This window comes from Engystomops pustulosus, chromosome 7, assembly GCF_040894005.1.
Source record: "Engystomops pustulosus chromosome 7, aEngPut4.maternal, whole genome shotgun sequence".
NCBI classification, from domain to species: domain Eukaryota; kingdom Metazoa; phylum Chordata; class Amphibia; order Anura; family Leptodactylidae; genus Engystomops; species Engystomops pustulosus.
The window spans coordinates 11454967-11468690 of NC_092417.1; the positions used below are offsets into that span (position 1 = coordinate 11454967).

General features: G+C 45.5%; 1 long non-coding RNA gene across 1 annotated transcript; it reads right to left on the reverse strand.

Moving 5' to 3' along the window:
* Nucleotides 1–552: 552 nt before the first annotated feature.
* Nucleotides 553–5395, reverse strand: LOC140069274 (uncharacterized). Its single transcript, XR_011848769.1, has 3 exons — nucleotides 5311–5395; nucleotides 1794–1862; nucleotides 553–696 (listed from the first exon to the last, which is right to left on the reverse strand). It is a non-coding gene; the product is annotated as an uncharacterized lncRNA (long non-coding RNA).
* Between the last annotated feature and the right edge of the window lie 8329 nt (nucleotides 5396–13724).

Here is a 13724-nt window from a genome sequence, read left to right on the forward strand (position 1 = left end):
CAATACATTTATACTATAGTTCTGATATTACAGAGTAGGGGGGTACTATGGGGTACGTCATCCAGACAATCATATCCATGATTGCCAAGGGCATTAATCTGATGGATTGGCTGATCGGCAGCCAATCCAACAATATGTTGGGGTTCGGTGGAGCACTCCTGGACTCAACATTCACTTCCACTTAACAAAGCCTAATTTCTAGATCAGCCCCATCACATTTCTATTGCCTTGTTTTATATTCTCTATGGATTGTCTATTGGATGATCAGGTCTTTATCATCTATTACTCGTATTTACACAATGTGGATCTATTTTTTATGTTTGGATTGGATCTATTATGTATGGCTAAGATTTTCTTATGTTATTCATTCATACTCATATTTTTGTAAACCAATTCTTTTTGTATTGAGTATATTTATCTGATATCAGAATTTCAAAGAAGTTGAACATTTGCCTTGCATATTTATTTCCCTGTATTGTATCCGTTGGTGAAGAGAATTAAGAAGCCCTACTCCCATCTTCCTTGTTTACGGTACCTCTAAGCTGAGTTGGGTGCGTGACTTCAGCTCGGACAGGACGCCGTGGGTGCTCACAGACTCCATAATATGGATGAGATCATCCTGAAAATATTCACAGATCATCTTCAGTTCATCTATTTCATATATGGACAGCTGTTGGGAGAACTTCTGGAAGTCAGCTGTATCACAAAAAAATAGAATGTGTCATTTACATCATCGTATTTGGAAGGCGACATATAAGTCGGTGTGATCCATTTCCCGGTTCAACACTAGCAACCATATTGCCGGTGGACTGGCCACTGATTGGATGAAGGGGTTTCCCAGCTTTTAGTATTGACACACATTCAAAAGTTGATTATGGTTGGCCAATACTCAGACCCAAGACTGAGTAGAAGTTGGCGTTGTGTCAACATAGGGAGAGTGAACCAGAAGCAATTTGCCCCTTGTCCCAGTAGTGGCTGGTGCCGTCACTGCAGCTGTGAGTCCCATTGAAAGTAAAAGAGTACTTCAGCTGTAGTTACAGCTCCTGACCACAACAGGAACATGGAGCCAAATACTTCTGATTCAGTGTAGCACCAAACAGCTGATTAATGCAGGTACTGAGTGCCGACCCCCAACCAATCAACCATTGATGACCATCAATAGTCATTCCTGGACAAACCCTTTAAACCCCTTCTTTATCAATTATCTCAATGATCGACAGAGTTCCTTATGGTTCCTCCGCTCCATTATTATGCATGCCCCCCAGCTCGCTATTATTTAACACTTGGGCCGTCTGATATCCTGGCATGTGCAAGAAATTTTCCCTTGCGCAGATGGTAGGTTACCAAGATAGCAACCGCCAGGAGGGGTCAATAATAATGAGCCGGGGGCTTGTATAATTATGGAGCGGAGTAGCGGTGAGGTGCTCAGGTGATGTGAGCCTCAGATCCTCAGGCTCCTCCTCCTAATTTACATATTTGTACAATGTTATTTTCTCACTACTACGGGCGCCCTGCATTTGGCTGGCACCAGTTCCATCATCCCCTAGAGGTAACAAGCATCTATAATAGAACAGTCTACCATCGATAATCTGGTGGTAGATGTCCTTTGAGTTGGCAGACAAGACGATGGACAAGAATTTTAGATGCAATAAACTATTACACAAAAAATGTAGTCCTTAGTCATCAAATAAAGGGCAATACGTCCTTAACATAATTCCATAAGTCCATTTTGGGGCAATGATGTAACAAGTACTGGATAGGTTTTAGCAATGTGGTCATCCAGGAATGCTCACCTTCCCTTCCAGATTCTCCATGTGATCTGTCCATGTTCGTTGTGAGTAGAGAAGGTTAGGAAAGAATATCTGTGGGAGGCAATGATAGAATAATATACGGTATGTATCAATCAAATATCATTTCCGAGACAAGTTTGACCACTAAACCAGACATCACTGTATTAATGAGAAGTACCCAACATCTCGCAATATAACCTCACCGATAGTCCTGCCCATCACACTACACCTTCCAAGGTGGCCCAACCCATGGACATCACTGTATTAATGAGACGTACACAACGCACTACATCTCCCAATATAATCTCACCGATAGTCCTGCACATCACACTACACTTTCCAAGGTGGCCCAACCCATGGACATCACTGTATTAATGAGACGTACACAACGCACTACATCTCCCAATATAACCTCACTGATAGTCCTGCACATCACACTACACCTTCCAAGGTGGCCCAACCCATGGACATCACTGTATTAATGAGACGTACACAGCGCACTACATCTCCCAATATAACCTCACCGATAGTCCTGCCCATCACACTGCACTTTCCAAGGTTGTCCAACCCATGGACATCACTGTATTAATGAGACGTACACAACGCACTACATCTCCCAATATAACCTCACCGATAGTCCTGTACATCACACTGCTCTTTCTAAGGTGGTCCAACCCATGGACATCACTGTATTAATGAGATGTACACAACATCTCCCAATATAACCTCACTGATAGTCCTGCACGTCACACTACACCTTCCAAGGTGGCCCAACCCATGGACATCACTGTATTAATAAGACGTACACAACGCACTACATCTCCCAATATAACCTCACCGATAGTCCTGCACGTCACACTACACCTTCCAAGGTGGCCCAACCCATGGACATCACTGTATTAATAAGACGTACACAACGCACTACATCTCCCAATATAACCTCACCGATAGTCCTGCACATCACACTACACCTTCCAAGGTGGCCCAACCCATGGACATCACTGTATTAATGAGACGTACACAACGCACTACATCTCCCAATATAACCTCACCGATAGTCCTGCACATCACACTACACCTTCCAAGGTGGCCCAACCCATGGACATCACTGTATTAATGAGACGTACACAACGCACTACATCTCCCAATATAACCTCACCGATAGTCCTGCCCATCACACTGCTCTTTCTAAGGTGGTCCAACCCATGGACATCACTGTATTAATGAGACGTACACAACATCTCCCAATATAACCTCACTGATGGTCTTGTACGTCACACTACACCTTCCAAGGTGGCCCAACCCATGGACATCACTGTATTAATAAGACGTACACAACGCACTACATCTCCCAATATAACCTCACCGATAGTCCTGCACATCACACTACACCTTCCAAGGTGGCCCAACCCATGGACATCACTGTATTAATGAGACGTACACAACGCACTATATCTCCCAATATAACCTCACCGATAGTCCTGCCCATCACACTACACTTTCCAAGGTGGCCCAACCCATGGACATCACTGTATTAATGAGACGTACACAACGCACTACATCTCCCAATATAACCTCACCGATAGTCCTGTACATCACACTGCTCTTTCCAAGGTGGCCCAATCCATGGACATCACTGTATTAATAAGACGTACACAACACACTACATCTCCCAATATAACCTCACCGATAGTCCTGTACATCACACTGCTCTTTCCAAGGTGGCCCAACCCATGGACATCACTGTATTAATAAGACGTACACAACGCACTACATCTCCCAAAATAACCTCACCGATAGTCCTGCACATCACACTACACTTTCCAAAGTGGCCCAACCCATGGACATCACTGTATTAATAAGACGTACACAACGCACTACATCTCCCAATATAACCTCACCGATAGTCCTGCACATCACACTACACTTTCCAAGGTGGCCCAACCCATGGACATCACTGTATTAATGAGACGTACACAACGCACTACATCTCCCAATATAACCTCACTGATAGTCCTGCACATCACACTACACCTTCCAAGGTGGCCCAACCCATGGACATCACTGTATTAATGAGACGTACACAACGCACTACATCTCCCAATATAACCTCACCGATAGTCCTGCCCATCACACTACACCTTCCAAGGTGGCCCAACCCATGGACATCACTGTATTAATGAGACGTACACAACGCACTACATCTCCCAATATAACCTCACCGATAGTCCTGCACATCACACTACACTTTCCAAGGTGGCCCAACCCATGGACATCACTGTATTAATGAGACGTACACAACGCACTACATCTCCCAATATAACCTCACCGATAGTCCTGTACATCACACTGCTCTTTCCAAGGTGGCCCAACCCATGGACATCACTGTATTAATAAGACGTACACAACGCACTACATCTCCCAAAATAACCTCACCGATAGTCCTGTACATCACACTGCTCTTCCCAAGGTGGCCCAACCCATGGACATCACTGTATTAATAAGACGTACACAACGCACTACATCTCCCAATATAACCTCACCGATAGTCCTGCACATCACACTACACTTTCCAAGGTGGCCCAACCCATGGACATCACTGTATTAATGAGACGTACACAACGCACTACATCTCCCAATATAACCTCACCGATAGTCCTGTACATCACACTGCTCTTTCCAAGGTGGCCCAACCCATGGACATCACTGTATTAATGAGACGTACACAACACACTACATCTCCCAATATAACCTCACCGATAGTCCTGTACATCACACTGCACCTTCCAAGGTGGCCCAACCCATGGACATCACTGTATTAATAAGACGTACACAACGCACTACATCTCCCAATATAACCTCACCGATAGTCCTGCACATCACACTACACCTTCCAAGGTGGCCCAACCCATGGACATCACTGTATTAATAAGACATACACAACGTACTACATCTCCCAAAATAACCTCACCGATAGTCCTGCACATCACACTACACTTTCCAAAGTGGCCCAACCCATGGACATCACTGTATTAATGAGACGTACACAACGCACTACATCTCCCAATATAACCTCACCGATAGTCCTGCCCATCACACTGCACTTTCCAAGGTGGCCCAACCCATGGGCTTGATCCCAATATATTTCTGTTACTCTACTCCAAACATATAATATCAGTCATTATTGAACGTGGCTTAAAAAAATATGTAGAGTAAGTGTAACCTCTCAGTATAATGAGAACAGAGACATCTAATCTCAACGTTATGTTTCATCTGGTGACTATTTGTTTCAGTCTATTGTATTTTTAAAGGGAACGTCATTTCAAGCCATATCGTATAATAGAGACTTCCTAGAGTTTGAGTATAGGAAGAATAGGAGTGTGAGAGAAGATATACAGGACTGTGATCTGTCCTTCCTCTACACTGTATACAGACCTCTGAACACCACATGTGTCGTAGAAGAAATCCCACCAATGGTTTCTAAGATCTAAACTTTACCGAGATGTTTACTGCTCCTTACCTTCACTGTGTCAGAAGTCTCTCCTGGTCGTCCATCTGAAATTGTTGGAAAGTCTCCTCTTATGAATACGTGTTGTGTGTGTCTGGTTAGTTACAATTCTGGGTGTGGGCAATGTGCAGCAGTAGGGTCATTGAACCGATATGTGTCCATGAGAAGAACAGGTTTTTCTACAGAAACCTTTTTAGAAACATGATGACATCTAACAGCTGCTCAGGTCCAATCATTTTCAATGTGACTTGAAGGTGAGTTAGAAAACCAGAAACGGCCAAATGGTATGTTCAGGGCATGTTCAAGGGTTTTGATGTGATGTTTTTGATATCGAAGCAGAAGTGTGAATTTCACATGGAATCTAAGTATGATCCACACCCAAATTCCATATAACTTATTGGGGCAGATTTACTTACCCGGTCCGTTCGCGATCCAGCAGCGCGTTCTCTGCGGTGGATTCGGATCCAGCCGGGATTCATCAAGGCAGTTCCTCCGACGTCCACCAGGTGGCGCTGCTGCGCTGAAGTTCCCTGAAATGCACTGAAGTTCACGATCCTATCCTGGATGAAGGTGAGTGCAAGTTCCGCGACACAATTTCCTTTTTTAAATGCGGCGTTTTTTCCAAATACGTTGTGTTTTCGTTCGGCCACGGCCCCCGATTTCCGTCGCGCGCATTCCGGCGCCGATTCAGCACGAAAAATGCCCCTCTCTAGTGTGAGTGGTCCTGGACAAAAGGATGGTCAACCTGAAAACCATCTGCTGGTTTTCAACCATCTGATTGATGAGTCTAGGTTTGGATTTCGCTTACATCAATGGTAGGGTACGACTGTGTGGGTACATGAGCTGCAATGGATTTCTGTTTTTTGTCTTGATGTCTAAATAGCCAATTCACTGATGAAGGAGTTCTTTCCGAAACGCGCGTCGGGTACCATGCTCTGTGTCGGACCCACTGGTTTAATCGTGGTGCCATCTTTATATGTGATGTAAGTGTTAATCACTTACTTCCAAGTCGTTAGTAAACATTTCATTGCATTGTGCATGCACCATAGTAACATTTACCTAATACCAGGAGATTGTGCTAAGGGGGTCCCCACTTGTTGTGTGTCCCTTATGGGTTGTGTACTATGAAGGCTTTTATTTCCTGTATTTGGTAATGAATTCTTGATTTTTAACTGCCTTACTAAATGAATTAACCCCTTAAGGACGCAGGGTATTTCGCTAATTTCTCGCTCTCCATCTTCAAAAATCCATAACTTTTTCATTTTTCTGTGTATAGAGCTGTGTGAGAGCTTATTTTGTGCGTAACAAATTTTACTTTCCCATGTTATTCCATGCCATGTAGTGGGAAGCCGCAAAAAAATTCCAAATGTGGAAAAATTGAAAAAAACTGCATGTGCGTCATGTTCTTGTGGGCTCAGTTTTTACGACTTTCACTCTGCGCTCCAAATAACACGCCTACTTTATTCTTTGGTTCGGTGCGATCGCGGTGATACCAAATTATATAGGTTTTATTGCGTTTTAATACATTTTCAAAAATTAAACGAATGTGTACAAAAAAGAAAAAAACATTTTGCCATCTTCTGACGCTAAGAACTTTTTCATACTTTGGCGCATGGAGATGTGTGATGTGTCATTTTTTGCGAAATGAGCCGACGTTCTCATTGCTACCATTTTGAGGTCTGTGCGACATTTGGATCATTTTTTATTACATTTTTTATGTCATCTAAAAAGGTGTAAAAGTCGCGTTTTGGACATTTGGGCGCCATTTGCCGTTCCGGAGGTCACCGCTGTCAATAACCGTTTTTATATTTTGATAGATCGGGCATTTTGTGATTTTTACTATTTATTATATTTTATATCAGTTCTAGGGAAAGGGGGGTGATTTTAACTTTTAATATTTTATTATTTTTTTACATTTTTTAAACTTTTTTTTCTTTTTTTTCCCACTATTTCTTAGACCCTCTAGGGTACATTAACCCTAGATGGTCTGATCGATACTTCTGTATCGCAGTATATGGCATTTCTGCACACTAAACATTACAATGAGCCACAGGCTCATTGTAATGAATAGGCAGAAGCCATGTAGCCTCGTGTCAAACGAAGACCTTGCACCGATCGCGGGTGTTAACCTTTTCTTTGCCGCCGGCAAAGTCGCCGGCGGCACTTTAAACGTGGCGGCGCATGGGCGCCGCCATCTTACCTCCGATCGATGGGTCGGATATGGCGTGCTTTACGACCACCTCCTCCACACGGCGTGCACTACTACATCCCCCACACACCGCGTGCACTACTACATCCTCCACACACGATGTGCACTTCTATATCTTCCGCATATGGCGTGCTTTACTACCACCTCCGAACATGGCATGCACTACTACATCCCCCACACACGGCGTGCACTACTACATCCTCCACACACGATGTGCACTACTATATCTTCCGCATATGGCGTGCTTTACTACCACCTCCGAACATGGCGTGCACTACTACATCTTACACACACGATGTGCACTACTATATCTTCCGCATATGGCGTGCTTTACTACCACCTCCGAACATGGCGTGCACTACTACATCTTACACACACGATGTGCACTACTATATCTTCCACATATGGCGTGCTTTACTACCACCTCCGAACATGGCATGCACTACTACATCCTCCACACACGGCGTGCACTACTACATCCTCCACACACGGCGTGCACTACTACATTCTCCACACACGGCGTGCACTACTACATCCTCCACACACGGCGTGCACTACTACATCCTCCACACATGATGTGCACTACTATATCTTCCGCATATGGGGTACTTTACTACATCCTCCACACACGATGTGCACTACTATATCCTCTGTGTATGGCGTGCTTTACTACCACCTCCGAACATGACGTGCACTACTACCACCTCCGAACATGGCGTGCACTACTACATCCTCCACACACGGCATGCACTATTACCTCCTCCGCACGAGACGAGCACTACTACATCCTCTGCAAACAGCGTGCACTACTACGTAGTAGTGCGGAAGATATAGTAGTGCACATCGTGTGTGGAGGATGTAGTAGTGCACGCCGTGTGTGGAGGATGTAGTAGTGCATGCCATGTTCGGAGGTGGTAGTAAAGCACGCCATATGCGGAAGATATAGTAGTGCACATCGTGTGTGTAAGATGTAGTAGTGCATGCCATGTTCGGAGGTGGTAGTAAAGCACGCCATATGCGGAAGATATAGTAGTGCACATCGTGTGTGGAGGATGTAGTAGTGCACGCTGTTTGCAGAGGATGTAGTAGTGCTTGTCTCGTGCGGAGGAGGTAATAGTGCACGCCGTGTGTGGAGGTTGCACTACTACGTCCTCCACACGCGGCATGCACTACTACATCCTCCACACACGGCGTGCACTATTACCTCCTCCGAACATGGCATGCACTACTACATCCTCCACACACGGCGTGCACTACTACATCCTCCACACACGATGTGCACTACTATATCTTCCGCATATGGCGTGCTTTACTACCACCTCCGAACATGGCATGCACTACTACATCCTCCACACACGGCGTGCACTACTACATCCTCCACACACGGCGTGCACTACTACATCCTCCACACACGGCGTGCACTACTACATCCTCCACACACGGCGTGCACTACTACATCCTCCACACACGATGTGCACTACTATATCCTCTGTGTATGGCGTGCTTTACTACCACCTCCGAACATGACGTGCACTACTACCACCTCCGAACATGGCGTGCACTACTACATCCTCCACACACGGCATGCACTATTACCTCCTCCGCACGAGACGAGCACTACTACATCCTCTGCAAACAGCGTGCACTACTACATCCTCCACACACGGCGTGCACTACTACATCCTCCACACATGATGTGCACTACTACATCCTCCACACACGGCGTGCACTACTATATCTTCCGCATATGGGGTACTTTACTACATCCTCCTCCACACGGCATGCACTACTACATCCTCCACACACGATGTGCACTACTATATCCTCCGTGTATGGCGTGCTTTACTACCACCTCCGAACATGGCGTGCACTACTACAACCTCCACGCACGGCGTGCACTACTACGTCCTCCACACGCGGCATGCACTACTACATCCTCCACACACGGCGTGCACTATTACCTCCTCCGCACGAGACAAGCACTACTACATCCTCTGCAAACAGCGTGCACTACTACATCTTCCACACATGGCGTGCACTATTACCTCCTCCGCACACGACGAGCACTACTATATCCTCCACACACGGCGTGCACTACTACATCCTCTGCACACGGTGTGTACTACTACATCCTCCACACACGGCGTGCACTATTAACTCCTCCGCACACGGCGCGCACTACTACCACCTCCACACACACCATGCACTACTACCACCTCCACACACGGCGTTCACTACTACATCCTTCACACATGGCGTGCACTACTACATTCTCCACACACGGTGTGCACTATTACCTCCTCCACACATGCCGTGCACTACTACATCCTCCGCACACGGTGTGCACTATTACCTCCTCCGCACACGGCGTGCACTATTACCTCCTCCGCACACGGCGTGCACTACTACATCCTCCACACATGGTGTGCACTACTACATCCTCCGCACACGGTGTGCACTACTACCTCCTCCGCACATGGCGTGCACTATTACCTGCTCCGCACACGACGAGTACTACTACATCCTCCACACATGGTGTGCACTACTACATCCTCTGCACACGGTGTGCACTATTACCTCCTCCGCACACGGCGTGCACTATTACCTCCTCCGCACACGGCGTGCACTACTACATCCTCCACACATGGTGTGCACTACTACATCCTCCACACACGGTGTGCACTACTACATCCTCCGTACACGGTGTGCACTACTACATCCTCCGCACACGGTGTGCACTACTACATCCTCGGCACACGGTGTGCACTACTACATCCTCCGCACACGGTGTGCACTACTATATCCTCCATAGCCGGCATGCGCTACTACCAACGCCACACACGGCGTAAACTACTACATCAGTCACTGTCTGCAGCGTCCGATATATTGGACGTGGAATGGGAAGGTGTTAACTAAGTGTTTTTGGTTTGGCTAAATGGAATTTTGGTTCTTGAAACAGATGGCAGTGATTGCTTAGAAATGGTCGGGGCCCGAGAAAAATAATCCATGTTTTGCTAGAATCACTAGTACAACACTAGTATAATATTAAAGGAAGTGTGGTTACCGAATACAGGAGGTCCCACAGATACAACTCATTGGATGTACAATACTACAACTTCCCACCTTTGTCTGCCTACAGAATGTCACATGATGTCAATCATATGTTACATATTTACTTATGAAAAACTTTACTATGTTTGACCTCGTTATATTTTATAGTATTATACTACAGGAGGTTAAGGATATGGCTCCTTAAAGTTCAGCCTAGAACTTTACACTCTGACGGAAAGAACAATGTATAAGGCAGACGTCAAATGGCGCATAAAAAAAATTCACAACCGTGTCACCGTCTAGCTCAATTCACACTACTAGGCTGAGGGGACACTGAATTTCCCTGTTGTTCACTTTCTTGCAGCTGTGTGAACAATGGCCTAGTTACTACAGCTGAGTAAATTCATCACATAATGAACACCATGTGACTGATTGCGCCTGTCCCTACCACCCGGGGCAGACTTCCTGCTCATGGTAAATATCCTGGCTCGGTTTAACCCCCGCCGGTTAAAGTCTACTTTTCCTGCTTTGTATTTTTGCTCTTCTTTCCGAATCACTAATTCCTGATCTTGGCTTATATTTTCTGACTACCCCTTTGTAAATCTGATTCTGCTCTATGCCACAATCTCTTCTGTGACCCGGATTGTAAACTATTTTCTTGTTTTGTGTAACTTTGTCTTGTTTCGCATTTTACTTTGGCCTATGGAGGGACCATCTTCATGATTGTCGAGTATCACTTAGGTTACGCAGAGGCAAGCAGGCAGGGTGCTTGGGGGCTGGATCTTGGGGCTGTTGTCTTGTCTTCTCTGTCTTCCGTAAATGCCCATTAAGGTAATTTTTTTAAAATTCTTTTTATTAAGTTCTATTTTTTTAACAGAGGGAAACAAAAACTGTAGATGGAATGCGTTTTTACTAAAACATTTTAAGTATTCGAACACGCAGGAAAACAATAGAAGGCTTACAATACAGAAATAAGAGAAAGGGGTCTGCATGGAAATCTGGGATCGAATTGAGGCTAAATAAGGCTCCGGCTTCTGCAGGGATTCTGTTATCAACTCCTCCATCCTCAGAAGCCTCCACATCTGCTGGATCCTGTTAGCGATGGTTGGGACAGTTGTGGTTTTCCACAGTCAGGGCATGGATGTGGGTAGCACCAGGGGGATCAAGGAAAGCAGTAGATGAGCGGCTATTCTCACAGTTATCACCACCCCGGATCAGCTCGGAGAAATAATAGAGAAAATCCACCAAATGTGAGTCGTAGAACCATCTAGGGTCCAACGAGGTCCGAGGTACAAGCGGATAGAAGAAGCTTTGTAGATACCACCTAATAGGCAAACTCTTGTTACCAGGCGAAGTTGAGGCATTAGAAAGGTTACTGGATATTCAGATACATTTGGACTTTCCCTCCCAGGTAAATGGGTAACGTGATCAGTCTCACGTGATCTGAGCTCGCTCTAAGACGTGGATAAACTTTGTATTTATTTCATTTTCTAGACATTCCATTCTGGGGGAGAGGATTGAGGAGCGTTAGTTCTGCACGTTGGGCCAGATTTACTTATTTTACTTAAGTGAGGCAAACTGCACATAGTGGGGCTCATTTACTTACCCGGTCCTGTCGTGATCCCACGGTGCGTTGTCCGACGAGGTTTCATGTTCTGCCGGGAATCACTAAGGTCGTGCACCCGATATCCAGCAGGTGTCGCTGCTGCGCAGAGGTCCGCCGGAGTTCACCTGCTTCTTCCCGGTGCATGTAAGTGCTTGATCTTGCGACACATTTAGTTTTTTAAATTCCGCGTTTTTTCCGAGTCCGTCGTGTTGTCTGAAGGCCACGCCCCCGATTTCTGTTGCATGAAAGCCGGCGAGATTGCACCAAAATCCGATCGTGTGTGCCAAAATCCCGTCGGAATTCAGCACAAAATCGAAAAATTCGGAAAACCCAACGAAAGTGTGTCCGCGGAGCCCTTAGTAAATGAGCCCCAGTGAGACAGATGCTTACACTGCTTACATTTTTTGTGGTGCGCTCAGTTTAATGGCCGTGCACCATATTTATGTCCGACTTCTGACAAAGGTGCGAATGTGCACCGGAACGCCCCTTTACGTGCACAGGATTGTGCCGTGGCAGCTACGACAAAATACTAGCTCAATCCCCATAAATACATGTGCAGCCAGAATTTTGGCGCAGACTGTGGCCCATTGTCCACAAACACAGAGAACTTCTAAGAACGGTTCATTACTTACAAAACATATATATCCCTGTACTGTGACATCACTGTGTGTATTATCCCTGTACTGTGACATCGCTGTGTGTATTATCCCTGTACTGTGACATCACTGTGTGTATTATCTCTGTTCTGTGACATCCCTGTGTGTATTACCCCTGTACTGTGACATCGCTGTGTGTATTATCCCTGCACTGTGACATCACTGTGTGTATTATCCCTGTACTGTGACATCACTGTGTGTATTATCCCTGTACTGTGACATCGCTGTGTGTATTATCCCTGTACTGTGACATCACTGTGCGTATTATCCCTGTATTGTGACATCACTGTGTGTATTAACCCTGTACTGTGACATCACTGTGTGTATTATCTCTGTACTGTGACATCGCTGTGTGTATTATCTCTGTACTGTGACATCACTGTGTGTATTATCCCTGTACTGTGACATCACTGTGTGTATTATCCCTGCACTGTGACATCACTGTGTGTATTATCCCTGTACTGTGACATCACTGTGTGTATTATCCCTGTACTGTGACATCGCTGTGTGTATTATCCCTGTACTGTGACATCACTGTGCGTATTATCCCTGTATTGTGACATCACTGTGTGTATTAACCCTGTACTGTGACATCACTGTGTGTATTATCTCTGTACTGTGACATCGCTGTGTGTATTATCTCTGTACTGTGACATCACTGTGTGTATTATCCCTGTACTGTGACATCACTGTGTGTATTATCCCTGCACTGTGACATCACTGTGTGTATTATCCCTGTACTGTGACATCACTGTGTATTATCTCTGTACTTTGACATCACTGTGTGTATTCTCCCTGTACTGTGACATCACTGTGTGTATTATCCCTGTACTGTGACATCACTGTGTGTATTATCCCTGTACTGTGACATCACTGTGCGTATTATCCCTGTATTGTGACATCA